Source organism: Ascaphus truei, chromosome 16, assembly GCF_040206685.1.
Source record: "Ascaphus truei isolate aAscTru1 chromosome 16, aAscTru1.hap1, whole genome shotgun sequence".
In the NCBI taxonomy this organism is placed as follows: domain Eukaryota; kingdom Metazoa; phylum Chordata; class Amphibia; order Anura; family Ascaphidae; genus Ascaphus; species Ascaphus truei.
In genome coordinates, this window is record NC_134498.1 from 43,659,422 (window position 1) to 43,669,132 (window position 9,711).

Genomic DNA, 9,711 nt, shown 5'->3' on the forward strand with positions numbered 1-9,711 from the left:
TTAATATATTATATATATATATATATATATATATAATCAAAAAATAAATAGATGATACCGTTCTGTGGCTAACAAAATGCTTTTATTTGTGCGAGCTTTCGAGATACACTGATCTCTTCTTCCGGCGATGTTACAATGATATATATATATATATATATATATATATATATATATATATATATATCACTATTATTAAGGTTATGGTGGGTAAAAAAAGTGACAGAAACCCTCCACAGTAAAGCATAAAGCAACTGTAAATATTAACATGAACATACAGTAATATTTACAGTTGCTATATATAATATTTACAGTTGCTATATATACATAATTGTGTTCAGTACATCATACATTGCACCTCCAGAGCAATATATAATAAGTATATAAAGACAATCTCTATGATTCGGTCGATGGCATGCTTGAATTGATACGTAGGGATCCTAGACAATATGGAGATCAAAATTACATGAAGGGATGCTGTAAATAAAGCATCCCGTAAATAATAATAAAAGGATTTAATTTAAAATATATAGAAATCCACACAGATACCCAGCAAGCTCTCAGAAACACCACACATTTACCACAGAATATATATATATGTATATAAGTGTCAAAAGGAGTGCTAGTGGGCGTGGCTAAATGTATATAACAAGAAACAAAGAAGTCAAGAGCAACATCCAATGTGACAAAAATACACAGTGAAATACATTTAGCCACGCCCAGTAGCACTCCTTTTGACACTTATATACATATATATATATTCTGTGGTAAATGTGGGGAGTTTCTGAGAGCTTGCTGGGTATCTGTGTGTTTGTTAACTTTATCCAGCTGGTCTCAGCTGTTTTGGAGGTCAGTGGCTCCTCCCACCAGGGTTTAAAGCTGCAGTTCAGTCTTTTTTTTTTTTTTCTTTTACATTTATTTTTTTACTTCAATAGTTTTATGTGGGCAATCTCTAATTACCTAAAGAACTGTATAGCTGCCAGTCAATTCATTCTCCGTGTATTGATAGGTCGAAATTTGGTGACATATTAAAAGCTGGGATTTGTTTATATTCTGCTTCTGTCTCTCAGTGGAAGTTCATGAATATTCATGAGTACTCCTGCACTGACATGTGCTAGAGGGAGGGCAGGGCTGACAAAGGGGTGTGCCAGGGCTTGTGACAGGACATGAAGGGGCAGTGCCTTAGCAAATGGCTGTTAAAATAGAATACAAGAAAATTGGTCTTTAAAAGTTGTTGTTTTAAAAACAGAAAATGCTAAAAGTATTTTTTCTTACTACAGAACTGATTTATTAAAAAAAACACACATGCAGGATATTGACTGAACTGCAGCTTTAAGCTCGCCCCTCCCCACTTTTCAAGTAAGCAGGTTTCTTTTCAAAGCTGGCTGTGACAGGTTCAATGCCAGAACCATTCCTCCTCTAATTATAGAGGTAAATAAGAATTGTAATCAGTTAGTGTTGGGACCTGCAAATTGGTCATGCCTTGATGTGGCTCACAGGCTTATACGCTTTGGCCAAAGGGTTAACTAAATTACCCCCTTTCAGAGATACATAGGTATTTCACTGTGTATTTTTGTCACATTGATGTTGCTCTGGACTTCTTTGTTTCTTATTATATATATAAATCCACAAAGATATAATATTGAAGGAAACTATCTCCACCCACCCCGTCCATTCTGTATAGAATAAGATATGCCAGCATATCAACATGTTGCATTACAGTGGAAATATTGCAATGAACAGATAGATGTGTATGAATAAACCTACATTTGCCAAAAGATGTAGCAGGAAGCATAGTATGAATAAAAAATTCTACCCTGTCTATAAGAAATGTTTCGGATCTCATTCACTGTTTATACCTTTAGGTATGAGAGTATCTAAAGTGAATACCCAGTAAGCTTCTCCTTGATGTAGTAAACTAGTCCTGTCCCTCCCCTAGGTAATATGTCTACATGTTCTATAGCCGTACACCTAAAGTTCTTTAGGTTGCCGACGGGACAGGAAGAAACGTGTTTGGATACTGGATGCGTTGTATCTCTATGTTCAATGAGTCTCGTATACTCTACGATTCGCACCTTAAGGGGTCTTGTAGTGAGACCTACGGATTGTTTGTCACCTCCACAACTTAGAAGATATATAATGTCGTTTCTATTACATGCGTCTTTTGCTTGGAAGCACACCCCCTGAGATGGATCTACATCCAACGGATGTCAGCTACACACACGTGGCTTCCATAACGATCGCTAGCAGCCATCTAGAAGATTCGGTGCACCAAAGACCTAAGGACGAAATAGGAGGTAAGCATGTCTTGTTCGCCCTCCATACTAGGTATATCCTGGGTAGGTGCTCTAAGTCTCTATCATCCAATCATTATCCGTGATACACAGAGCTCTACGGAGCCTGACATTACTCCCTGGAGCAAAAGGACAGCATTTTTTCCTCTTCAGACACAATAACACAACTGAAGTGTGAGCATCTGCTTATAGCGCTCACACTGTATGCAATATTCTATGGCACTGCAATTACCTGTCCCTGGGAGCTTACCATCTAACTCTGGGGCCTAAGGCACAGGGACTTGGAGACAATTTCCAAGGTCACATAGCTGAGTCTTAATATAGCCCAGGAGTGGCCAACTCCAGTCCTCAAGGGCCACCAACGGGTCAGGTTTTAAGGATATCCCACCTTCAGCGCAGGTGGCTCAATCAGTGGCTCAGTCGAAGACTGAGCCACCAGTGCAGAAGCCGGGACATCCTTAAAACCTGACCCGTTGATGGCTCTTGAAGACTGGAGTTGGCCACTCCTGATATAGAAAACAAAGAACAATTCCTGCACTCCTACAAATTGGGCTACAATATACTAGTGACGTTTATATTTAGAACCTCAGTCTGTGTGACAAAGGAGACGTGTGGTTGCATATTTTGGTCAAAACATGATTCAAGCCGCCAACCTCGGCACGGTAACCTCCGTTTAGCCGGAACCTACACTGAATATAAGTCATTTCTTATTGTCCTGTGGACTAAACTTTGTGAACTATGTGAATGTGCCCTGAAGGGGTTAAATAAAGGAAGCATATGTTTGTGATTTAGTGCAGTTAAAAGCTGCCCCAAAGCCAGTAACAAAGTTCCCTTATTATAAAGGTAAACTGTAGGTGCACAAATACCCTAGCGTGAAATATTAATACTTACACACCCGTGACACAGGCTGCACCAATCACCAGCAATGTCCTAATACCCGACCTGCCTTCGGACAAGGGACACGACACATTTCCCTGGGAAATAGCGTCAGGACTTTCGCTCCCGCTAACATTCTTCCGACTGTGCTGCCCCGTTTGCATTTTTGCAGAAGAGATCACCATGAACGAGAAGTGTCCGGCGTTCGCCAGCTTCACGGGGGTTTGGCAGGGGTCGGAAAGAACATTGTAATCATTCACTATAGTGTCAAGAAAGGCAAATATTGCAGGTGCTGTGCATGGAAATGACCCCTGCGCCTGCCAATATCAAGTTTATACCCCACATCATTCACACCTAGAATATTTACATGCTGCAGAAGAATACGCAATTGTAAACTCAAACCAGTCAGACTCAGTCTCTGTATGTAGATAGATAAGTACTATATAAGTGTATATAAGTCTCTGTATGTTCTCCCTACTTACCAATTAGATTGTAAGCTCTTCAGAGCAGGGGCTCCTTTTCCTAAATGTTACTTTTATGTCTGAAACTCCCCGTTGAACCCTGTGGAGATTTTCTAGTGAAAATGACCCATGCTGCTGCTTGGGCGTAGATAGAATAAAGCCTTAAGTGGTATGTAGATATAGAAATAAACAATTTCGCATAAAAGTTATTTATAAATAGATAATGTTGGAGTGATCAACTGATAGGACTTGCATTGCAACTTCTACTGCGTTACCTTGCAAACAATGTTACCCTCTTAGAAATGTAAATGAAGTATAAGATTTCTCTATACTAAAAGTGTATTACTTCTATCTCAATGACAATGTACACTGCTCTGTACATTTAAGTTTTTGGAGGTCAGTGGCTCCACCCTCCCAGGGTTTAAGCTCGCCCCTCCCCACTTTCCAAGTAAGCAGGCTTTCTTTTCATGCAGCTGGTTGTGACAGGTTCAATGCTAGGACCATTCTTCCTCTAATTATAGAGGTAAATAAGAATTTTAATCAGTTAGTGTTAGGACCTGCGAATTTGGTCAAACCTTGATGTGGCTCGCAGGCTTATACGCTTTGACCAAAGGGTTAACTAAATTACCCTTTTTCAAGAGATACAAAGGTATTTCACTGTGTATTTTTGTCACATTGGATGTTGCTCCGGACTTCTTTGTTAACTGCAGCTAGAACTTGCATGGCAACTTCTACTGCATTACCTTGCAAACAACAATGTTACCCTCTTAGAAATGTAAATGAAGTATAAAATTTCTCTATACTAAAAGTGTATTACGTCTATCTCAATGACAATGTACACTGCTCTGTACATATAAGTTTTTATAGAGATAAACTATTTTTTAAATTTGCTAATTGGAATCTCATGGGAACGTGAATTTAAATTACATTTCTCCGGTGTGACAATGTCCCCAAATTATTAAGATTCGGACTTTTACCTCCTTGGAATTCCATAAACAAACATACATACACCTGTCTGTCCTATTATCTATCTCGCGGGAGGCCAACTCCCGCCTTCAAGAGCTAACAACAGGTCATGTTTTCAGGATATGCCTGCTTCAGCATAGGTGGCTCAATCAGTGGCTCAGTCAAAGACCGAGCCACTGATTGAGCCACCTGTGCTGAAGCAGGGACTAATTGAGCCACCTGTGCTGAAGCTGGGATATCCTGAAAAGCTGACCTGTTGGTAGCTCTTGAGGACTGGAGTTGGCTACCCCTGGTCTATCTTATCTCTCAGCTAATATCTATTATCAATCCATCATCTCTATTTTATTGATCCCTCTATCCAATCATAATAGCCCAGTACTAACATATCCCCCACAGGCACGCCCTGTGTGGATAATCTGAGCACTGACAGGTGACCGGCTATTTTCTGATTAGGTATGAGGTGATTAGTGCCATCTTAAAGCAGCAGTGCCACTAATCCAACCACGTCAGAAATGTGACTGAGTAAACCTTATCCCTGAGGTTCTCAACTCCAGTCCTCAAGCTCCCCCCACCCCCCAAATTTTCAGATTTTAAGGATATCCCAGCTTCAGCACATGTGGCTCAATCAGTGGCTCAGTTTGAGCCACCTGTGCTGAACCAGTGATTGATTGAGCCACCTGTGCTGAAGCAGGGACTGATTGAGCCACTATCCCGGCTTCAGCACAGGTGGCTCAATCAGCGGCTCAGTTTGAGCCACCTGTGCTGAACCAGTGATTGATTGAGCCACCTGTGCTGAAGCAGGACTGATTGAGCCACTATCCCGGCTTCAGCACATGTGGCTCAATCAGTGGCTCAGTTTGAGCCACCTGTGCTGAACCAGTGATTGATTGAGCACCTGTGCTGAAGCAGGGACTGATTGAGCCACTATCCCGGCTTCAGCACAGGTGGCTCAATCAGCGGCTCAGTCAATGATTGAGCCACCTGTGCTGAAGCCGGGATATCCTGAAAACCTGACCTGTTGGAGGGCCTTGAGGACTGGAGTATGCTACCCCTGCGATACTCCATTTCTTTTACAAAACTATTCATGCAGTGACCTTTCTATACACCCTCCAGGCCCCTGCTCCCCGCACACGTTCTTTCTTCCTGTATTCTATATTGTTTGCGGGCAAACGTCTGCTTTTTTCCTTATTGAATTATTTCAAGAGGAATACAAACAAAGAAAAAATACGGAATATTTTTAGGGGTATTTTTCATTCCCGTTTTTTTCGTCTTCAAATTTTTTTTTCTGTGTTTTATAAAAAAATATTTTTTTTGGGGGGGGGGGGGGGGGAGGGAGTATTGCACTTTTAAAAGATCAGCAAGGTCCAGATCTACTCAAGATCTTTAGCACGCTTCTACTCCTATTCCTAAAGTGTAGCACCCCTTTAGAATCTGGACCTGAGTGAGCAAAGCATAAAGTCACCCCATTTCTTGAAGGCTCAGCCAAGACAGGCGTACAAACCCCAAGTTTGGGGGATTTTGAAGACGCTTTTTATTCTGTCTGCATTTATTCCTAAAATCCCCCTTTTAAAATACCTTCATTCTGTTCTTTAGATAAAACGTTCTTTCTTGTTATTTTGTTTATATGTCTATTTTTTGGCATTACTTTGTCAGTAGGATAAAACGTGAACCCTCTTAAAACGGAGTCTCGCCCCCTTGTGTAGCAGTTAAGATTGAAGTTAGGGCACAGTACCACTACTTTTTAACCATGCTGCAGCTATTCCAATATATCATTTGGATAATTTGTTCCCATACACTTAGAGGCAATCAAAGCGGGCGTTTTTTTCTGCAAATACTTGTTTTTAAACACAGGATTAACGCAGGGGGTCCCCTGAGCTGATCCCCGTTAATTTCCGCTCCGCATACCTCCTGCTTCCGGAGATACTTTCCTCTGTAGGGGGGCGGCAGAAGCTGCTCCACTTGGCTGGCAGGGTTCACATAATGGCGGAGTTTGAAATCTCCCGCGTCCTGCGGGCCAATAAGAAGCCGTGATGTCATCAGGTGCGGTTTCCTATTGGCCCGTGTGACGGAGCTTTAAACTTTGCCAAGACACCGGCACCCCCCTTGGGAGGTCTGTATCTCAGAAGCAGGGGGTCCCCGAAGCTGAAATTAATGGGGTCAGCTCCGGAGATCCCCTGCTTCCATCCTATGTTAATAATAATAATAATAATAATAATCTACTATATATTTGTGAAATCACTGTATGTCTGCGTCCCAAGGGTCAATCGCATTGGACCTTGGGCCTGTCACTCCTGCTCAGGCCATGCCCGCCCCCGCACACCTCTCATTGGCCTACGTCCAACACCAATGCCACACTGTCCCACCCCTCACTGACTCTCATTGGCCTGCGTCCAATGCCCGCCCCCGCACACCTCTCATTGGCCTGCGTCCACCCCTCACTGACTCTCATTGGCCTGCGTCCAATGCCCGCCCCCGCACACCTCTCATTGGCCTGCGTCCCACCCCTCACTGACTCTCATTGGCCTGCGTCCAATGCCCGCCCCCCGCACGACCTCTCATTGGCCTGCGTCCAACACCAATGCCCTAATACTTCCACACTGTCCCACCCCTCACGCTTTGCTTTTGCAACACCTAATCCTCTAATCCTCAACCTGCTCTGGGGCCACACTTCACAGCTATCAAAACCTTCACGTCTGCTACCACAGACTGCCGAATCAGGTACAGCAGTGTTTCCCAAACTGAGCGCCGCGGCTTGGCTAGAGGGGCGCCGCGATCAGGGCCGCCAGCAGCGGGAAACAAGGGCTGCTAGCTCATTTAAAAAAAAAAAAAAAAAAACCTCTGAGGGGAAGCAGAGGAGCGGTCACGTGACCGCTCCCATCCAATGGGGCTGCAGCCTGCCCGGCATTGCAACTGCAGAGCCACCAGACAGCACCAAGGTGTGTGTGTGTGTGTGTGTGTGTGTGTGTGTGTGTGTGTGTGTGTGTGTGTGTGTGTGTGTGTGTGTGTGTGTGTGTGTGTGTGTGTGTGTGTGTGTGTGTGTGTGTGTGTGTGTGTGTGTGTGTGTAAAACGGGCTGCAGGGTGTGTGTGAAAAACGGGCTGCAGGGGTGTGTGTGTGTTGTGTGTGTGTGTGTGTGTGAAAAACGGGCTGCAGGGTGTGTGTGTGTTGTGTGTGTGTGTGTGTGTGTGTGTGTGTGTGAAAAACGGGCTGCAGGGTGTGTGTGTGTGTGTATATATGTGTGGTGTGTGTGTATATATATGTGTGGTGTGTGTGTGTGTGTATATATGTGTGTGTATGTGTGGTGTGTATATATATATATATATATATATACTAGCTGAGAGACCCGGCGTTGCCCGGGATGTAAATGCGTAATAGGTAGTATTATTTATAAATGGTGGAACAATAGGTGACTATTTGGAGGGGATGGGAGGGAGGGAGAGTGGACAGGAGGGGGGGAGAGTGGACAGGGGGAGAGTGGACAGGATGGGGGGGAGAGTGGACAGGAGGGGGGGGGAGAGTGGACGGAGGGGGGGGAGAGTGGACGGGGGGGGGAGAGTGGACGGGGGGGGAGAGTGGACAGGAGGGGGGGGTGACAGTGGACAGGAGGGGGGGGAGAGTGGACAGGAGGGGGGGTGACAGTGGCCAGGAGGGGGGGAGAGTGGACAGGAGGGGGGGGAGAGTGGACAGGAGGGGGGGAGAGTGGACAGGAGGGGGGGAGAGTGGACAGGAGGGGGGGGGGAGAGTGGACGGGGGGGGGAGAGTGGACGGGGGGGGAGAGTGGACAGGAGGGGGGGGGGTGACAGTGGACAGGAGGGGGGGGGGAGAGTGGACAGGAGGGGGGTGACAGTGGCCAGGAGGGGGGGGAGAGTGGACAGGAGGGGGGGGGAGAGTGGACAGGAGGGGGGTGACAGTGGACAGGAGGGGGGTGACAGTGGACAGGAGGGGGGGGGCAGTGGACAGGAGGGGTGGGCAGTGGACAGGAGGGGGTTGGTTTGGTTTAAATTGACGGGTCCCCTCCTCTCCAATCCCCCTGTATCTTTCCTCCGCTCCTGACCCCCCCCCCCCCCCACCCCCCCCACCCCCCATGTGTAGCTCCGGTCCCCACTCTACAGTGTCTGAGACACAGTGTAACAGACGCACACAGACACACACACAGTGTCCCACACACACACTGTCACGCTGTGACACACACACACATAGACACAGACACAGACACAGACACACACTCACACACTCACACACACTCACACACACTCACACACACTCACACACACTCACCTCTCCTTCTGGCCGCCGCCATGTTAGTTAGTCCGCGAGGGAGGAAGGGGTCCTTCCTTCCGCCGCCATCTTAGGTGCCGCGTGGCAGCGGTAGGCTGCCCTGGCCAATGCCTGTCCCCGCGCCAGGGAGGTGAAGGGAGGTGAGCGGGAGGTGAGGGGAGGTGAGTGGAGGGAGCGGGAGGTGGGTGGAGGGAGCGGGAGGTGGGTGGAGGGAGCGGGAGGTGGGTGGAGGGAGCGGGAGGTGAGTGGAGGCAGCGGGAGGTGAGTGGAGGCAGCGGCAGGCTGCCCTGCCCACTGCCTGTCCCCGCGCCGGGGAGGGAGTTGAGCGGGAGGGAGGTTAGGTGCCGCGTGGCAGCGGTAGGCTGCCCTGGCCAATGCCTGTCCCCGCGCCAGGGAGGTGAGCGGGAGGTGAGGGGAGGTGAGTGGAGGGAGCGGGAGGTGGGTGGAGGGAGCGGGAGGTGAGTGGAGGCAGCGGCAGGCTGCCCTGCCCACTGCCTGTCCCTGCGCCGGGGAGGGAGTTGAGCGGGAGGGAGGTGAATGGAGAGGGAGGTGAATGGAGCGGGAGGTGGAGGGAGTTGAGCGGGAGGGAGTTGAGCGGGAGGGAGGTGAGTGGAGCGGGAGGTGGAGGGAGGTGAGTGGAGAGGGAGGTGTGTGTGATGGGGGGGGGAGAGGACAGAGAGGTGTGTGTGTGTGTGTCCCCTTTGGCCCGTCACTCCGCCTCAGGCCAATGCGAGGTGTGGGGGGCGGGCCAAGGGGGTGGTGTGAGTGTGTGAGGCCAATGAGAGGTGTGCGGGGGCGGGCGGGCCAAGGGACCAATGAGATTGCCGCTAGGGACAACCG

General features: G+C 47.5%; 1 long non-coding RNA gene across 1 annotated transcript; it reads right to left on the reverse strand.

Moving 5' to 3' along the window:
- Positions 1-701: 701 nt before the first annotated feature.
- On the reverse strand, positions 702-9,506 carry LOC142467709 (uncharacterized). The gene is made up of 3 exons (XR_012788488.1): positions 8,872-9,506; positions 3,183-3,426; positions 702-2,276 (listed from the first exon to the last, which is right to left on the reverse strand). It is a non-coding gene; the product is annotated as an uncharacterized LOC142467709 (long non-coding RNA).
- Between the last annotated feature and the right edge of the window lie 205 nt (positions 9,507-9,711).